We start from the raw sequence: 21,272 nt of genomic DNA, 5'->3' as shown, positions 1-21,272 counted from the left end.
CCATTATAGTCATCACCTGATTTACATACATCAATAGCATTTTTTTTTTCTGACCAAGAGAAGAAATCATTAGTACATACTACATCAAAAGTCTCATTACTTTCACATTCTGGTTTGTGATTAGTACCTACATCACCATAATTAAACGTAGTATCCCAAAACTTTTGATAAAACATAAATGAGAAATCTGATATTCATGCTGTTCAATTTCAGATACCTGTGCCACTTTATTAACACTGTTATTATTGTCTAACTGCAAGGGTAAATTGGGGGTCCTATGGTTATTGTGCTTCCTCACCCCGAAACTGTGGACCTTCATTGAGGCGGGCTACCATTTTGCAAGTAGTTACCTCTATGATGGTTGTTTCTATTAAACTGCCCATGTTTCTCCCGATTATTCCTGTTATGGTGGTGTTCATTTCTGTCTCTATTAATGTTTTGATTTTTTGATTGTCACTCATACCTGACACAAAACTATTTCTGCAGTGGTGCAGAAAAACCACTGGATGTAAATTGTCTGATGGAAAACTGTTGATAGGAATGTCGGACCATGCAATACCATTGTTTGAATATAGATTTTTGTTAATACAATTTTCCCAAACAGCTGTTTCTCTACTGAACCATTGGGATCTCTATCATTTTGATTAGTATTGTACATCCTTCTTTCTACTTCCTATCCAGCCTGTCAACATATCATAAAAACTGCTCAAGTAAATTGTAAGGTCCATATACTAAATACCACTGCAACCTTTCTGGTCATCTCCTTTTAAGTGCATCAATCAATATCATTTCATCAGATAGTTTGTCAAGGTGTTTTAATTTCTTAAGTTGATTCTTACAAAACTCTTTCAGAGTGCTGTCCCGATTCCTATAATTAGGACCATTCAGAAATTCACTTTTAATTCTCTTCTGTTTAGCTTCCAACCAAAATTTATTTATTTATTAAAAAAAAAAAAAAAACTTTTTTTTAGAACCTTAATATGTTTCCCACTGACTTAAATTCAAATATACCCAAGACAGAGCTTCACTTTCAAGACATCTTTTCACTCATTTAATTTTTTGATTGTCACTCATACCTGACACAAAACTATCACTACAGTGGCGCAGAAAAACCACTGGATGTAAATTGTCTGATGGAAAACTATTGATACGAATGTTGGACCATGCAATACCATTGTTTGAATATAGATTTTTGTTAATGCAATTTTCCCAAACAGCTGAAATTTTTTGATCTAAAACATTTACATTAGTTTGCATATTATTTTCAGCATTTAAAATTTTTGATCTAAACTACTAAAGTTCTGTTCCATTTTTTCTGCTATGGCCTTCTGCTCAACTCTGATGTCATTAACATTCTTCGTCTGTCTTGAAGATTTAGCAATAAACTCATTTTCCAAAACAATAAATTCACTTTCTAAGACATCAACTTTTTGGTTCAAATTTTGTAACCCCTCAGACAACCCATTGTTTAGTTCTGAAGCCTGATTATTAAGTTGGTCTATTTGGTGTGGTACCTTGTCCATTTTACTATTGTTTTCAGTTTTCAGGTCATTTAATTGTCCTTGTAGAGAAGCAAATTTTTCAGTTAACTATTCATTAACTGCACTAAATTTTCTATTGTTATCCGTCTTCATTTCCTATACTTTTGCCAAAATTAATTGTAAAATACCAGTTTTTACTGATTCTTTGCTGACTGCAGTTTCACTCGGCTCAAACATGTCCTGACTGTGTCCAACAGCTTTCACTTCTACATCACTACTACCCTCATTTATATTCATTATGTTAAAAATCACACAAGTCCACAAAAAAATTAATTTCACAAATGGTTTGTACTTATATTTCCTTTTTGATGTCCCTCATGATAGTTGTAAAATCCTCTTTCAATTGATCCAGTCCGTCATTGTTGGTAGTATCTCGTCACTGTTGGTATGACTTTGTGTCAGCTCTTGGTCTTCTTTCTTCAAGTGATCTGAAATCCATTTATATATGAACTGCAGAAGACACAAATCACTGTCCCTACTTCTTCTGCAACAGACAAAACTTCAATATCAGTCAGATGACACCGGATGATGCCACCAATTGTAATCTTACTTTCCCTCACATCAGTTTTTGATTGTCATTCTTTAAAATAAATTCATTTAATAAGCTTTGAGAGGAGTAAGATTTACAAATAACATTTTTACTTACCTTCTTTTCTCATAGATGGCTCCATTTCTTCACATCTAGGGGTTGATTCTTGAGGCTAAAATTTTTGACACTGTATGTTCCAAATGACATAACTACTTAAGAGGTACCTGTTTTTATCTTGATTTTTATTTTTTCACGTTTTTCAATATCACATCATCTTTACAATCTCCACCTTTAAATCAAAAATTAAATTGCTATTGCCAAAATTAAAAACATGGTTGATCATGTCAGAGGCATGCCCACTACTACTACTAATCCATTCTGTGGTACTAACAATATTCCAAAGTGTTTACAAATTTTCTTGACATGAGTTTATGTCATTATTTTATAAATGAATCCAGAAATAAATTTAATAATTACCATCATATTGTGTAATTAATAATAGGAATTTTTAAGTGTGCCAGATATTTTGCAGTTTCAAATGTTTCTGAAAGAAGAGTAATTTTAACTGTATATACAGAGCTAGTACATATTGATTATAACAACAAAACTAAATTAATTTGTTTTTATACATTTTAGCATGAAATTTACAACATTGTGTACAAAAGCATATGAAATTCTTTTAGAAAAACAGGTGGGGTATTATTAACCTGTTTAAAAGGTAGAAAGTATTTTTGGTACCTTCTGTTGAAAAAAGGTAATGTTAAAGGAGGGTGTCCCTTTACAACCACAAGTAGCCCCTTCATGGATTGCATTTTCTTCTTCTCCTCCCAGACTAACTTAATCCTTTTTCTTCTTCTCTCTGTTCTTCTAAGATCTCCAGTATCTCCTCTTGTCTGCTCCACTGGTGGCTATCTTCTTCCTGTATCCTCCTCAAGACTGCACCATCAAAGTAAATGTTGCAGCCTGCTTGTTTGTTTGTATATTTGACTTCCAAAGGTTTGATAATTATGGGTCAGAGTGTGGTTCACTGATTAGTTCTGCATTTGGTGTCAGGATCACACTTTAAAAATAGTGTCCATGTCAGCAGGGCCGCGGGGGATGTCAGTCGACAGTGAAAATTGAGCACTCTGGTCGGTAGGTGGTGTAGGAAATGATTAGTCTCTCTGATGCAGGAATGTAGACTACAGACAATGGGGTTGAGGTGCTCATCATCTTGAGCAGAGGACATTTCAATCAGAGCTTTGTAACTGATCACAATTGGATGAGGAGTGCAGTTGGATTTGTGGAGCACAGGGTGAGTGTGGAGTGGTTGGCAGTTTGATGATGTTACTGATGCAGGTGACAAGATTTGTAATAGTCATAATGTTTTGAGATGCTGTTGAAAGTCATCTAGGATTCATGGGATGCAATCACTGTGTCAAGTAAAAGTATTGGAAACTGGCTCAGACCTTTAGCTATGCAGTCACTGTGGTTCATAACCACAGAGGCAGTGTCCTTCTCAGTGAGAAGTGTGAGAAGGTCAGGACTGCATTTTAGTCATTACAGCTATTCATTCCATAGCTCTGAAATTGGATTCACTAATGAGTGGCTTGAGGATGAAAGCTGGATGAATGGAATTCAGAATTCCTTCAAAGTTACCAGGGGCTGGATGGACTGGAAAAGTAAGATTGGGGGGCTCATAACTGCAGGGAAGCTGGAACTAGTTAAAACAAAGTTAAACGTGTGCTTTAGGTTGGTTGGTTGTTTGGGGTAAGAGACCAAACAGTGAGGTTATCGGTCTCATAGGATCAGGGAAGGATGGGGAAGGAAGTCGGCCGTGCCCTTTCAAAGGAACCATCCGGGCATTTGCCTGGAGCGATTTAGGGAAATCATGGAAAACCTAAATCAGGATGGCCGGACGCGGGACTGAACCATCGTCCTTCCATGTGCGTTAGGTTGATAGTGATTAGTAAAGAGAAAAACAAAGAAATGCTTGTACTAAAGGGAATATGAGGTTGAATGAAAGCCACTGACAAGTCCAACATACTTAAACTTGGGTTTGAGGAAGAAGGCAAGGAATTTTCAAAGAACTGTAGAGGTCAAGGCTTGAAAGGTAGATTACAGTACTGGCAATATGAGAAGAGTGTTTGAGGGTCATCTTTCAAAGAACTAGGAGGAAGTGTTTGCAGACAGGAGAGGTGGAGTAGATCAGCAAGGCAGGGCTCATGATTTATGAGGGCTACAGAGAGAGGTGGGAAAAGGGGTTAAATGGGACTGATAGAGTCATTGTCTTTCAGGTGGGAGGAAGACATTAGTAGCTTAAATAGTTTCCTCAGACAGTACTGCCAGAGAGCATGATCTTGATCTTAGAGATGGGATACAGGATATTATTTTCATAGAGTAAAATTATCTTTCACAAAGAGAGGGTTAAGTACAACATAGGCTTGTATGGTATAATTATGCAGGACCAGAATGGTGGGCAGCCAGGGATTACAATTTTTATGCTAGATTCATGAAAAGCAATTAAACAAATCATAGTAAGAAATATAGACATTTATTGTTCACAGATTAGCTCAACATCAAAATTTTCATGTTTATGCAGATAACATAATGTAGACAAACACATGCACATTTGCTTGCACATTAAAAAGGAATACTATTCATAATAACAATGCCTTGCACTATACTAACAATATATGAAATGACTGTATTTCCTAGACTAAGACATTCAAGTAGAAGCAAAACTAAAACCAAAACTGTTACAGTGCTGAGATCCTAGAATGTTTGGTATCATGTTATTTACACATGTGTACAATATATCACCAAAATAAATACAAATAGTTTGTGGGAATTGGTTTCAGGAAAGTCCTTTGTGGAATAATGGAAAGAGTAAAGGTAAACATTCAGCATGTAGTTGAGGTAATGAACAATTCACAAGCACACAAACAAGACAGAAACTGTCACTGAACTTCCAGACAATGTTCTTCCTCTGAGCTAAGAGACTAACAATAAACCACCTTCCCTACCCTCTGGCTCCTATCCTTGTAACCGACCCCAGTGTAAAACCTGTCCCATGCACCCTCCCACCACCACCTACTCCAGTCCTGTAACCCGGAAGGTGTACACGATCAAAGGCAGAGCCACGTGTGAAAGCAACCCACGTGATTTACCAACTGACCTGCCTACACTGTGATGCATTCTATGTGGGAATGACCAGCAACAAACTGTCCATTCGCATGAATGGACACAGGCAGACAGTTTTTGTTGGTAATGAGGATCACCCTGTGGCTAAACATGCCTTGGTGCACGGCCAGCACATCTTGGCACAGTGTTACACCGTCTGGGTTATCTGGATACTTCCCACCAACACCAACCTATCCGAACTCCGGAGATGGGAACTTGCTCTTCAATATATCCTCTCTTCCTGTTATCCACCAGGCCTCAATCTCCGCTAATTTCAAGTTGCCGCCACTCCTACCTCACCTGTCATTCAACATCTTTGCCTCTGCACTTCCGCCTCGACTGACATCTCTGCCCAAACTCTTTGTCTTTAAATATGTCTGCTTGTGTCTGTATATGTGTGGATGGATATGTGTGTGTGTGCGAGTGTATACCCGTCCTTTTTTCCCCCTAAGGTAAGTCTTTCCGCTCCCGGGATTGGAATGACTCCTTACCCTCTCCCTTAAAATCCACATCCTTTCGTCTTTCCATCTCCTTCCCTCTTTCCTGATGAGGCAACAGTTTGTTGCGAAAGCTTGAATTTTGTGTGTATGTTTTTGTTTGTGTTTGTTTGTGTGTCTGTCGACCTGCCAGCACTTTCATTTGGTAAGTCACATCATCTTTGTTTTTAGATATATAATACATATATACAGTTTAACATGATACTCCATGTGTAGGTTTCTGTGAGCAACTGCAAAGGATTCCCTATTCCTTTATGCTCAGCACCCACTGCAGGTAATACCAAGCTACACTATGCATACAGTACACAAGCACAGCTACAGTGATATGGTTTGAGTCCTGTACTGTATCATCAAGTTGTTTCAGGTACAGCCAAACTGTTGCTGATCATAAACTTGACAACCCTATTGCTGCATTAAACATGAGTGCCTAATTGCTGAATAGGGTGCAAACTACAGCTGCTTCAATATTACTGCTTATGACATTTAAATCCCACTCTAACCCCTCCTGCATAAGTTTCTGTACATGGTAAACGTGGGAAATGTGTCCCCAATATACCTACCATTCCCTCAGTTTCCTGGTGGAAACATCCAGTAGTCCCTATTCTTTTCCCATTTTCTTTTCCTTGAATTTACCCTTTCCTCTCCAGGCGTGATACTGTTCTCCACTTTGCCACTGCTCCTCCCTCTTTCTTTTTTTCTTAATGTTGTCAGAATTAATGCACCTTCTGCCACATCTTGCCTTTTTCTCTTTCATAATAATTCCCTTTTTCTGTGTGTGTTCAAATGGCTCTGAGCATTATGGGACTTAACATCTGTGGTCATCAGTCCCCTAGAACTTAGAACTACTTAAACCTAACTAACCTAAGGACATCACACACATCCATGCCCGAGGCAGGATTCGAACCTGTCACCGTAGCGGTCACGCGGTTCCAGACTGTAGCGCTTTGAGGAGGAGGAGGAGGAGGAGGAGGAGGAGATTAGCGTTTAATGTCCCGTCAACAACGAGGTCATTAGAGACGGAGCGCAAGCTTGGGTAAGGGAAGGATGGGGAGGAAATCGGCCGTGCCCTTTCAAAGGAACCATCTTGGCATTTGCCTGAAGCGATTTAGGGAAATCACGGAAAACCTAAATCAGGATGGCCGGAGACGGGATTGAACCATCGTCCTCCCGAATGTGAGTCCAGTGTGCTAACCACTGCGCCACCTCGCTCGGTGTGTAGCGCCTAGAACCGCACGGCCACACCGGCCGGCATGTGTGTGTGTGTGTGTGTGTGTGTGTGTGTGTGTGTGTGTGTGTGTGTGTGTGTGTGTGTGCGCGCACATGCGAATGCACACTCATTCACGTGTGTGTGTGCGTGTGCATGTGCGCGCACATCTGGGAGGGAGTTTGCGCTTTGTAAGGTGTGAAAGCCCAAAAGTTACGGTAATTACCTTATCTGGTTACCCTCTATTCAGAGGCTGTTGCACGCAGCAATTGTTATTTTTATTTGTAAATAATAGATTTCAGTTATCAGTCATCCTTTGGAATTTTTATTGGCAGATCTAGATTTCAGCTAGAAAATAGCCATTCTCAATGCACTATCATTTTCGATCAATGCATGTATTGCCTGTTGATCAGGCTTCATCCACAGTTCATTGAATACTCAATTCAATGAACTGTGGATGAAGCCCGACCAACATGCATTACATGCATTGACTGAAAATGATAGTGCATTGAGAATGGCTAGTTTCTAGCTGAAATCTAGATCTGCCAATAAAAATTCCAAAGGATGACTGATAGCTGAAATCTATTATTTACAAATTACCATATCTGTATACCAGGTGTACTGGTATGAAATGAGCATTTTTGTTGTTGTGAAAATGAAACATAATTTTGAATTGAAAAGTAAAAACATTTTATTCAAAGTACTGACCATTGTTTCTATACATTTTGACCACATTTCTGGCAATTTGTGGTCACCATGCCAATAGAAGTGTTCGTCTTTTGAAGCAAACCAATCAGACACCCAATTTCGACTTCTTTGTAGGAATTGAAGTGTTCCTCAGCCAATGCGTGTCCCATTGATGAAAACAAATAGTAGTCGGAAGGGGCCAAGTCTGGTGAATACGGCGGGTGGGGTAACAGCACCCAGACAAGTGCTTTGATTGTATCCTGAACCAGTTTTGCTTTGTGTGCAGGTGCATTGTCATGTAAAAAATATACTTTTCCGTGTCTTCTGGCCCATTCTGGTCTTTATTTGATCAATGCATAGTTTAAATTGATCATTTGTTGTCTGTAGCAATTAGTATTCACAGTTTCACTGGGTTTTAGAAGCTCATGATACACCACACCTTTCTGATCCCACCAAACACAGAGCATTGTCTTCTTGCTTAATCGATCTGGTTTTGCAATTGATGTTGATGGTTGTCCCAGATTAACCCATGATTTTTCCCATTTAGGATTCTTAAAATAAATCCATATTTTATCACAGTAACAATTCAATGCAAAATTGATTTTCTTTCATGTCTTTGAAGCAAAATTTAACAAATGGTTTTTCAGTTTTCCATCTGTCTTTCATTCAATTCATGTGGCACCCATTTTCCACACTTTTGGATCTTTCCCATAGCTTTCAAACGGTCAGAAATTGTTTGTTGTGCAACATTTAGCATTGCTGCCATTTTCTTCTGACGCAAAGTATCATCTTCATCCAATATTGCTTGCAATTCGGCGTCTTTGAACTTTTTTGGTGGTCTTCACATTCTTCATTTCTTACATAAAAATCATTATTTCTGAACCATTGAAACCATCTTTTGCATGTTGCTTCTGATAGAGCATGATCACCATATGCCTCGACAAGCATTCGATGCGACTCTGCAGCACTTTTTTTCAAATGAAAACAAAAAAATTAATGCTTTCCGCAAATCATCACTTTCTGGTACAAAATTTGACATTGTTAACATGATGAAAACATATGATGATGTTTGTTCCATGACTTGATGTATACTAAATGTCTTTGACAGATGTCATATGAACCAAACAAAAAAAAAATTAAGGCTGTTCACAACAAATGTTCCCTATCGACACATTTGTATCTTAACGCTCATTTCATACTGGTACACCTGGTACTGCCTTATCTACCACCTATCAACCCACCATACACCTACAGGTGAGTGGCTGCCTTTCGTCAGTGATGTTTCTTGTTACCATCGAGGAATTTCAATTATCCTTTTATGTTACAAAAATGTTTTGCGCCAATTCACAGGAATTGTGAAATAACTAGGAATATTAAGATCCACAGAAATGATTTAGTAATCCCATGTGCACAAATGTTGTGAACTACACTGAAGAGCCAAAGAAACTAGTACACCTGCCTAATATCATGTAGGGCTCCCACGAGTACGCAGAAGTGCTGCAACATGATGTGGCATGGACTCGGCTAACGTCTGAAGTACTGCTGGAGGGAACTGACACCATGAATCCTGCAGGGATGTCCATAAATCCATGAGTATGAGGGGTTGGAGATCTCTTCTGAACAGCACATTGCAATCCATCCCAGATATGCTCAATAATGTTCATGTCTGGGGAGTTTGGTGGATATCAGAAGTGTTTAAACTCAGAAGCCACTCTGCAGCAATTATGGATGTGTGGGGTGTTGCATTGTCCTGCTGGAATTGCCCAAGTCAGTCAGAATGCACAATGGACATGAATGGATGCAAGTGACCAGACAGGATGCTTATGTGCATGTCACCTGTCAGAGTCGTATCTAGACATACCAGGGGTCCCATAGCACTCCAACTGCACACACCCCAGACCATTACAGAGCATCCACCAGCTGAACAGTCCCCTGCTGACATCCAGGGTCCATGGATTCATGAGGTTTTCTCCATACCCGTGCATGTCCATCCACTCAATACAATTTGAAACGAGACTCATCTGATCAGGCAACATGTTTCCAGTCATCAACAATCCAATGTTGATGTTGACAGGCCAAGGTGAGGTGTAAAGCTTAGTGTCCTGCAGTCATCAAGTGTGGGCCTTCAACTCCGAAAGCCCATATTGATGATGTTTCATTGAATGGTTTGAACACTGACACTTGTTGATGGTCCAGCATCAAAATCTGCAGCAATTTGTGGAAGGGTTTGTACTTCTGCCACATTGAATGATTCTCTTCAGTTATCATTGGTCCTGTTCTTGCAGGATCTTTTTCTGGCAGCAGCAATGTCCTGGATCTGATGTTTTACTAGATTACTGATATTCATGGTACACTCGTGAAATGGTCGTATGGGAAAATCCCCACTTCATCGCTATGTCAGAGATGCTGTGTCCAATTACTCATATGGTGACCATAATATCACATTTAAACTCGCTTAAATCTTGATAACCTGCCATTAGAGCAGCAGTAACCAATCTATCAACTACGCCAGACACTTGTTGTCTTATATAGGCATTGCTGACTGCAGTGCCGTATTCTGCCTGTTTACAGATCTATGCATTTGAATATACATGCCTATACCAGTTTCTTTGGTGCTTTAGCGTATTTCAGACGGTCTTTTCCTCATCTGCAAATGTATGTTATTATGGTGGAAATAATGTACATACTGAATGAAATTTCCATCCTTACATTACATACTAATTGCTTACCATAGATAAGTATCAAGTAATTACATAACAACAAAAATAATCAATTTTTGACAATGGGATAGATAAAAGCTTACATTAGTAAAATCTTTATTGTATATGTGTGTTCTCCTGCTGCCCCTTGGTGACTATATTTTTTAACCTATCCAGTTACATTATACTGTCAAGTAATTACATAGGTGTGAAGAAATAGTGACAACTACGTAGCAGAAAAAATTTCTAATCAGGTGGCTGAGCCCAACCTTCAGGACTTCTCAGACAGTAAGGATGGATTTTTTTGTGTTAAACAGTTTCAAAGGAATACTTTTATTTGCTATGGCATGTATTTCTTCACTTCACAACTGGACACACTCCATATTTTGAAGAGATTGTATATCAAGATATTTACTAGCACAAAAATGCTCCTGTCACATTCTTTAAAAAAATGTCACAAAAATGTTGGGAACCAGCTTCTGCTTTCCTCGCCAAAAATTTTGGCATGCAAACATATTCACACTGAAACTTCCTGGCACCTTAAAACTATAAATAGACTAAGACTTGAACTGAGGTCCTTTACCTTCACAGGAAAGTGCTCTGCTGACTGAACTACCAAAGTATGAATCACGACCCATCCTCACAGCTTTACTTCCACTAGTACCTCATCTCCTACTTTCCAAACTTAATTCTGGATATTCACTCTCTTTCAACACAGGGCATTCTAAATCCCTTTACCCAGGCCCTCTTTATAGTTAAACGTTCATGCTCAGCATCTCCCTCTCACTACCTCAGCCTGTACATGTATGTCTCACTTCCACTGTCTCCTGTTTCTCCCACTGAGTTACAGTACATCCCACTGCCACACTCTCCTCCCTCACTTATACTGTCTCCTTTTGTCCTCCTTTCCTTCTTACTGTCTCCACTATACTGCAGCAACTCAAAAACTGTGCAGGTCCAACTTATTTTTCTGCCGTACCCACGTGTTCCTTCCCTATGAACCATGGACCTTGCCATTAGTGGGGAGGCTTGCGTGCCTCAGCATTACAGATAGCCACACCGTATGTGCAACCACAACGGAGGCCAGGTTGAGAGGCCAGACAAATGTGTGGTTCCTGAAGGGGGGCAGCAGCCTTTTCAGTAGTTGCAGGGGCAACAGTCTGGATGGTTGACTGATCTGGCCTTGTAACACTAACCAAAATGCCTTTCTGTGCTGGTACTGTGAATGGCTGAAAGCGATGGGAAACTACAGCCATAATTTTTCCCGAGGGCATGCAGCTTTACTGTATGGTTAAATGATGATGGTCTCCTCTTGGGTAAAATATTCTGGAGGTAAAATAGTCCCCCATTCGGATCTCTGGGCGGGGACTACTCAGGATGACAATGTTATCAGGAGAAAGAAAACTGATGTTCTGCAGATCGGAGCATGGAATGTAGATCCTTTAATCGGGCAGGTAGGTTACAAAATTTAAAACAGGAAATGGATAGGTAAAAGTTAGATATAGTGGGAATTAGTGAAGTTTGGTGGCAGGAGGAACAAGACTTTTGGTCAGGTGAATACAGGGTTATAAATACAAAATCAAATAAGGGTAATGCAGGAGTAGATTTAATAATGAATAGTGAATGCATTATTGTGGCCAAGATAGACTCGAAGCACACACCTACCACAGTAGTACAAGTTTGTATGCCAACTAGCTCAGCAGTTGACGAAGAGATTGATGAAATGTATGATGAGATAAAAGGAATTATTCAGACAGTGAAGGGAGACAAAAATTTAATAGTCATGCGTGACTGGAACTCGATAGTAGGAAAAGGAAGAGAAGGAAATGTAATAGGTGAATATGGAATGGAAGTAAGGAATTAAAGAAGAAGCTGCCTGGTAGAATTTTGCACAGAGCATAACTTGATCATAGCTAACACTTGGTTCAAGAATCATAAAAGAAGGTTGTATACATGGAATAAGCCTGGAGATACTGGAAGGTCTCAGATAGATTATATAGTGGTAAGACAGCAAATCAGGAACCAGGTTTTAAATTATAAGACATTTCCAGGGGCAGATGTGGACTCTGATCACAATCTATTGGTTATGAACTGTAGATTAAAACTGAAGAAACTGCAAAAAGGTGGGAATTTGAGGAGATGGGACCTGGATAAACTGAAAGAACCAGAGGTTGTAGACAGCTTCAGGGAGAGCATTAGGGAATGATTGACAAGAATGGGGGAAAGAAATATAATAGAGGAAGAATGGGTAGCTTTGAGAGATGAAATAGTGAAGGTAGCAGAGGATCAAGTAGGTATGAAGACAAGGGCTAATAGAAATCCTTTTGTGACAGAAGAGATATTGAATTTAATTGATGAAAGGAGAAAATATGAAAATGCAGTACATGAAGCAAGCAAAAAGGAATACAAACGTCTCAAAAATGAGATCGACAGGAAGTGCAAAATGGCTTAGCAGGGTTGGCTAGAGGACAAATGTAAGGATGTAGAGGTGCCTATCACTAGAGGTAAGATAGATACTGCCTATAGGACAGTTAAAGAGACCTTTGGAGAAAAGAGAACCACTTGCATGAATATCAAGGGCTCAGATGGAAACCCAGTTCTAAGCACAGAAGGGAAAGCAGAAAGGTGGAAGGAGTATATAGAGGGTCTATACAAGGGCAATGTGCTTGAGGACAATATTATAGAAATGGAAGAGTATGTAGATGAAGATGAAATAGGAGATATGATACTGCATGAAGAGTTTGACAGAGCACTGAAAGACCTAAGTTGAAAGAAGGCCCCGGAAGTAGACAACATTCCATTAGAACTACTGACAGCCTTGGGAGAGCCAGGCCTAACAAAACTCCACCATCTAGTAAGAAAAATGTATGAGACAGGCGAAATACCCTCAGACTTCAAGAAGAATATAATAATTCCAATCCCAAAGAAAGCAGGTGTTGACAGATGTGAAAATTACCAAACTATCAATTTAATAAGCCATGGCTGCAAAATACTAACACGAATTCTTTACAGAAGAATGGAAAAACTGGTAGAAGCCAACCTCGGCAAAGATCAGTGTGGATTCCGTAGAAATGTTGGGGCACGTGAGGCAATACTGACCTTATGACTTATCTTAGAAAATAGATTAAGGAAAGGCAAACCTATGTTTATAGCACTTGTAGATTTACAAAAAGCTTTTGATAATGTTGACTGTAATACTCTCTTTCAAATTCTGAAGGTGGCAGGGGTAAGATACAGGGAGCGAAAGGCTGTTTACAATTTGTACAGAAACCAGATGGCAGTTATGAGTTGAGGGGAATGAAAGGAAGCAGTGGTTGGGAAGGGATTGAGACAGGGTTGTAGTCTATCCATGATGTCATTCAATCTGTATATTGAGCAAGCAGTGAAGGAAACAAAAGAAAAATTTGGAGTAGGAATTAAAATCCATGGAGAAGAAATAAAAACTTTGAGGTTTGAGCTACCGAAGCACGACTCACGCCCGGTACTCACAGCTTTACTTATGCCAGTACCTTGTCTCCTACCTTCCAAACTTTACAGAAGCTCTCCTGCGAACCTTGCAGAACTAGCACTCCTTAAAGCAAAGATATTGCGGGACATGGCTTAGCCACAGCCTGGGGGATGTTTCCAGAGTGAGATTTTCACTCTGCAGCGGAGTGTGCGCTGATATGAAACTTCCTGGCAGATTAAAACTGTGTGCCCGACCGAGACTCGAACTCGGGACCTTTGCCTTTCGCGGGCAAGTGCTCTACCACTGAAACCCAAGCACGGCTCACGCCCCATCCTCACAGCTTTACTTCTGCCAGTACCTTGTCTCCTACTTTCCAAACTTCACAGAAGCCCTCCTGTAAACCTTACAGAACTAGCACACCTTGAAGAAAGGATATTGCGGAGACATGGCTTAGCAACAGCCCCCAAGCTGGTTTTGCAAGGTTCGCAGGAGAGCTTCTGTGAAGTCTGGAAAGTAGGAGACGAGGTACTGGTGGAAGTAAAGCTGTGAGGACAGGGCATGAGTCATGCTTGAGTATCTCAGTTGGTAGGGCACTTGCCTGCGAAAGGCAAATGTCCTGAGTTCGAGTCTCGGTCCAGCACACAGTTTTAATTTGCCAGGAAGTTTCATATCAGCGCACACTCTACTGCAGAGTGAAAATCTCATTCTATTTGTGACTGGTTTGAAGAACATTCTGGACAATTTGAGTAAATGACTTGGCCACCAAGATTGGCAGACATGAATCCCATTGAACATTTATGATCCATAATCAAGAGGTCACATGCACAAAATTCTGTACCAGCAATACTTTCGTTAATATGTATTTCTGCAGTATTTCTTCCAAGAACTTGTTTACGCCAAGCCACATCAAGCTGCTGCCCTGCAACAAGGAAAGGAGGTCTGACACAATATTACGAGGTATCCCATGACTTCTGTCACATGAGTGTATTGTCTCTACACAATGGGCACTTCACACAATTAATTTAAAGTATATAAATGCGTTGAAGTATACAAATAAACTTTCAAAACTTTAATGACCCATATAATTAATTCCATATAAGCAGCACACACTGTGGTAGCAGTAAAAAGAAGGGAAACAATTGAAAAATGCTCCTGTCAGGGAACAGTAAACATGAATATGTTCCTCTTTAGAAGAATGTGACAGAAAAGTGGGGAATCAGTTGCTTCAATCCTCATTCCATTCCTAACCAAAAATTTTGGCTTGTGAACAGATTTTCACTTTTTAGTGTTGAAGGAGAGTGGAATATGTTCCTCTCTAAAAGAATGTCTCAGAAAAAATTGGGCACCAGCTGCCTCAATCCTCATTCCACTACTTAACAATAATTTTGGCATTTGAAGACATTTGCACTTTTTTGCATTGAAAGAGAGTAGCATAGAGACATTGATAGTCAGAGAGGGAGGAGACAGTACCAGTGGAACAAAAAAGAACAGACCGAAGACAGAGATGGTAGGAGAGAGAAAGTGGCAGTGAAAGAGAGAGAGAGATGGGCGGAAAAAGTAGTGGGAACTGAAGACAGATGAGATATTGATGGTCAGTGAGAGACAATGGCAGTAAAAGAGAAAGAGAGGTGGGTGAAGATAGACACAGTGGCAGTGGAATCAAAAGTCTGCAGGGACAGAGGAAGTGCAAAAGAGAGGTGAGTGGAAATTGTACACAGGCTTGGGGCATTTGGACCACTCCTCGCAGACTAGTGAACTTTAACGTGTAGTTGGGGGCGGGAGAGGGGGGGGGAGGGGAGGGGGGGCTTCTGGACCAAACTTTTAAACACACGGGTTGTTGTTGTTGTGGTCTTCAGTCCAGAAACTGGTTTGATGCAGCTCTCCATGCTACTCTATCCTGTGCAAGCTTCTTCATCTCCCAGTACCTATTGCAACCTACATCCTTCTGAATCTGTTTAGTGTATTATTCTCTTGGTCTCCCTCTAAGATTTTTACCCTCCACACTGCCCTCAAATACTAAATTGGTGATCCCTTGATGCCTCAGAATATGCACTACCAACCAATCCCTTCTTCTAGTCAAGTTGTGCCACAAATTTCTCTTCTCTCCAATTCTATTCAATATCTCCTCATTGGTTATGTGATCTACTCATCTAAACTTCTGCATTCTTCTCTTGCACCACATTTCAGAAGCTTCTATTCTCTTCTTGTCTAAACTATTTATTGTCAACGTTTCACTTCCATACATGGCCACACTCCATACAAATACTTTCAGAAACGACTTCCTGACACTTAAATCTATACTCAATGTCAACAAATTTATCTTCTTCAGAAACTTTCCTTGCCATTGCCAGTCTACATTTTATATCCTCTCTACTTCGACCATCATCAGTTATTTTCTCCTCAAGTAGAAAATCTCATTTACTACTTTAAGCATCTCATATCCTAATCTAATTCCCGCAGCATCACCCTATTTAATTCAACTACATTCCATTATCCTCGTTTTACTTTTGTTGATGTTCATCTTATATCCTCCTTTCAAGACACTGTCCATTCTCCAGAATGAGATTTTCACTCTGCAGTGGAGTGTGCGCTGATATGAAACTTCCTGGCAGACTAAAACTGTGTGCCCGACCGAGACTCGAACTCGGGACCTTTGCCTTTCGCGGGCAAGTGCTCTACCAACTGAGCTACCGAAGCGTGACTCACGCCCGGTACTCACAGCTTTACTTCTGCCAGTACCTCATCTCCTACCTTCCAAACTTTACAGTAGCTCTCCTGCGAACCTTGCAGTACTAGCACTCCTGAAAGAAAGGATATTGCAGAGACATGGCTTAGCCACAGCCTGGGGGATGTTTCCAGAATGAGATTTTCACTCTGCAGTGGAGTGTGCGCTGATATGAAACTTCCTGGCAGATTAAAACTGTGTGCCCGACCGAGACTCGAACTCGGGACCTTTGCCTTTCGCGGGCAAGTGCTCTACCAACTGAGCTACCGAAGCACGACTCATGCCCTGTCCTCACAGCTTTACTTCTGCCAGTGCCTCGTCTCCTACCTTCCAAACTTTACAGAAGCTCTCCTGCAAACATCCCCCAGGCTGTGGCTAAGCCATGTCCCGCAATATCCTTTCTTTCAGGAGTGCTAATTCTGCAAGGTTCGCAGGAGAGCTTCTGTAAAGTTTGGAAGGTAGGAGATGAGGTACTGGCAGAAGTAAAGCTGTGAGTACCGGGCGTGAGTCACGCTTCGGTAGCTCAGTTGGTAGAGCACTTGCCCGCGAAAGGCAAAGGTCCCGAGTTCGAGTCTCGGTCGGGCACACAGTTTTAGTCTGCCAGGAAGTTTCATATCAGCGCACACTCCACTGCAGAGTGAAAATCTCATTCTGGAGAATGGACAGTGTCTTGAAAGGAGGATATAAGATGAACATCAACAAAAGTAAAACGAGGATAATGGAATGTAGTTGAATTAAATAGGGTGATGCTGCGGGAATTAGATTAGGATATGAGATGCTTAAAGTAGTAAATGAGATTTTCTACTTGAGGAGAAAATAACTGATGATGGTCGAAGTAGAGAGGATATAAAATGTAGACTGGCAATGGCAAGGAAAGTTTCTGAAGAAGATAAATTTGTTGACATTGAGTATAGATTTAAGTGTCAGGAAGTCGTTTCTGAAAGTATTTGTATGGAGTGTGGCCATGTATGGAAGTGAAACGTTGACAATAAATAGTTTAGACAAGAAGAGAATAGAAGCTTCTGAAATGTGGTGCAAGAGAAGAATGCAGAAGTTTAGATGAGTAGATCACATAACCAATGAGGAGATATTGAATAGAATTGGAGAGAAGAGAAATTTGTGGCACAACTTGACTAGAAGAAGGGATTGGTTGGTAGTGCATATTCTGAGGCATCAAGGGATCACCAATTTAGTATTGGAGGGCAGTGTGGAGGGTAAAAATCTTAGAGGGAGACCAAGAGAATAATACACTAAACAGATTCAGAAGGATGTAGGTTGCAATAGGTACTGGGAGATGAAGAAGCTTGCACAGGATAGAGTAGCATGGAGAGCTGCATCAAACCAGTTTCTGGACTGAAGACCACAACAACAACAACCCGTGTGTTTAAAAGTTTGGTCCAGAAGCCCCCCCTCCCCTCCCCCCCCCTCTCCCGCCCCCAACTACACGTTAAAGTTCACTAGTCTGCGAGGAGTGGTCCAAATGCCCCAAGCCTGTGTACAATTTCCACTCACCTCTCTTTTGCACTTCCTCTGTCCCTGCAGACTTTTGATTCCACTGCCACTGTGTCTATCTTCACCCACCTCTCTTTCTCTTTTACTGCCATTGTCTCTCACTGACCATCAATATCTCATCTGTCTTCAGTTCCCACTACTTTTTCCGCCCATCTCTCTCTCTCTTTCACTGCCACTTTCTCTCTCCTACCATCTCTGTCTTCGGTCTGTTCTTTTTTGTTCCACTGGTACTGTCTCCTCCCTCTCCGACTATCAATGTCTCTATGCTACTCTCTTTCAATGCAAAAAAGTGCAAATGTCTTCAAATGCCAAAATTATTGTTAAGTAGTGGAATGAGGATTGAGGCAGCTGGTGCCCAATTTTTTCTGAGACATTCTTTTAGAGAGGAACATATTCCACTCTCCTTCAACACTAAAAAGTGAAAATCTGTTCACAAGCCAAAATTTTTGGTTAGGAATGGAATGAGGATTGAAGCAACTGATTCCCCACTTTTCTGTCACATTCTTCTAAAGAGGAACATATTCATGTTTACTGTTCCCTGACAGGAGCATTTTTCAATTGTTTCCCTTCTTTTTACTGCTACCACAGTGTGTGCTGCTTATATGGAATTAATTATATGGGTCATTAAAGTTTTGAAAGTTTATTTGTATACTTCAACGCATTTATATACTTTAAATTAATTGTGTGAAGTGCCCATTGTGTAGAGACAATACACTCATGTGACAGAAGTCATGGGATACCTCGTAATATTGTGTCAGACCTCCTTTCCTTTTTGCAGGGCAGCAGCTTGATGTGGCTTGGCGTAAACAAGTTCTTGGAAGAAATACTGCAGAAATACTGAACTATAGCCATCCATATTAACGAAAGTATTGCTGGTACAGAATTTTGTGCATGTGACCTCTTGATTATGGATCATAAATGTTCAATGGGATTCATGTCTGCCAATCTGGGTGGCCAAGTCATTTACTCAAATTGTCCAGAATGTTCTTCAAACCAGTCACAAATAGAATGAGATTTTCACTCTGCAGTAGAGTGTGCGCTGATATGAAACTTCCTGGCAAATTAAAACTGTGTGCTGGACCGAGACTCGAACTCAGGACATTTGCCTTTCGCAGGCAAGTGCCCTACCAACTGAGATACTCAAGCATGACTCATGCCCTGTCCTCACAGCTTTACTTCCACCAGTACCTCGTCTCCTACTTTCCAGACTTCACAGAAGCTCTCCTGCGAACCTTGCAAAACCAGCTTGGGGGCTGTTGCTAAGCCATGTCTCCGCAATATCCTTTCTTCCAGGTGTGCTAGTTCTGTAAGGTTTACAGGAGGGCTTCTGTGAAGTTTGGAAAGTAGGAGACAAGGTACTGGCAGAAGTAAAGCTGTGAGGATGGGGCGTGAGCCGTGCTTGGGTTTCAGTGGTAGAGCACTTGCCCGCGAAAGGCAAAGGTCCCGATTTGAGTCTCGGTCCGGCACAAGGTATTAATCTGCCAGGAACTCTCAGTCACAAATAGTTGTAACCTGGTGACATGATGCATTGTCATTCATAAATATTCCATCATTGTTTTGGAACATGAAGTCCATGAATGGCTGCAAACTGTCTCCAGCAAGCTGAAGATAACCATTTCCACTCAATGATTAGCTCAGATGGACCAGAGGAACCAATCCATTCCATGTAAACACAGCCCACACCATTATGGAGCCACCACCAGCTTCCATAGTGCCTTCTTGACAAGTTGGTTCCATGGCTTCATGTGGCCTGTACCACACTTGAACAATACCATCAGCTCTTACCAACTAAAATAGGGACTCATCTGACCAGGCCATGATTTTCTAGTTGTCTAGGTCCAACCAAGCCCAGGAGAGACACTGTGGGCAATGTTGTGCTGTTAGCAAAGGCGCTCACATTGGTCATCTGGTGCCATTGCTCATTAACACCAAATTTCACAACACTATCCTAACGGATACATTCATTATACATCACACATTGTTTTCTGCAGTTATTTCATATAGTGTTGCTTGTCTGTAGCCCCTGACAACTCTACTCAAATGCAGCTGTTCTCAGCTATTAAGTGAAGGCCATTGGCCACTGCATTGTCTACGGTAAGAGGTGATGTGTGAAATTTGGTATTCTTGGGACACTCTTGACACTGTGGATCCTGGAGTATTAAAATTCCTAATGATTTCTATAATGGAGTGTTGCATGTGCCTACCTCCAGCTACCATTCCACATTCAAAGTCTGTCAATACACATCTTGCAGCCAGTGCACTGCCCTTTTATGCCTTGTGTATGTGATACTACTGCTATCTGTGTATGCAGATATCACTGTCCCAAGACTTGTTTCACCTCAGTTTAAAGTTTTATTGGTGAAGAAATTGAACCTCTGGATCTCGGCTATAGATAGTGACAGTGAAAAAATTTCAAGATTCCATGAGAATGTAATTTTCAAAACAAATGGTAAAAATTTCAATGATTTGCCATGAATGGAAATTATAGGAGTGGTCATACCCCCAGTTGGACTTTTGGTACTAAAAAATCACCTCTATCTTGATAGTGAATACATACTTTCAGAAATGTGAAAATGGTTTTTCTAAATGAACTTTTAAAAACCATATAAATAAAATTTCATCCAATTGCTGTGGTGAGTTGCTTAGATAATTGCAGCTCGTGGTGCAAAAATGGCTAAAAACAGGTTTTTGTGGTTTTCTGCATGGGTGCAGTAATTTTGAACATATGGATCTCTGTAATATATGTTGCTGTAAAAAACTGATGTTGCTGGAGAACATCACCTTAAGAACATAGAGTAAAAACCTTGATTATCTGCCATTAATGGGAATTATGGAAGTAGCCATCGTCAGTATTAGTACTTTCTGTATTAAAAAATCATGGTTTTTGGGCTTTTCTCAGGAACTTTCCATGAACAAATAATGCTTCCTAAGGTCGATTCTAGACCGTATCTAGTGGAAAATAACCAGCCAGTTTACTCAATTTGCCTCAACTGCAAGAAGTGTGTAATGTTTAAATTATGACCAGGTGCTGTAGGGTTGCTACAGGATACCCATTCTTCTGATAGCTATGTAAAAGGTCACTAGGGAAAGGGCTATCCAAAACTATTGATTCATTATCTCTGTAATCAATAGCACCCCAGTAATTACCCCAAAAAATTCCGTTTACACGCATGACGTTTTGGAATATATTAGTACTGTCCACTGTCATGGGCAGACTAAGATGTAAAGATAAAATGCACAATCTAGAATTAATAAATTTGATAATGTA

The 21,272-nt window shown here is 40.5% G+C and overlaps 1 protein-coding gene across 2 annotated transcripts in view; it reads left to right on the top strand.

Annotated features, from left to right (window-relative positions):
- The window catches only part of LOC126203376 (transmembrane protein 145-like), a 98,583-nt gene that overhangs the window by 29,134 nt on the left and 48,177 nt on the right, over positions 1-21,272 (top strand). The gene's annotated exons all lie outside the window — the stretch shown is intronic.

The sequence above is a fragment of the Schistocerca nitens genome, chromosome 9 (assembly GCF_023898315.1).
Source record: "Schistocerca nitens isolate TAMUIC-IGC-003100 chromosome 9, iqSchNite1.1, whole genome shotgun sequence".
In the NCBI taxonomy this organism is placed as follows: domain Eukaryota; kingdom Metazoa; phylum Arthropoda; class Insecta; order Orthoptera; family Acrididae; genus Schistocerca; species Schistocerca nitens.
The sequence above is the reverse complement of the archived record's forward strand: the minus strand, read 5'-3'. Positions and strand labels throughout refer to the sequence as shown.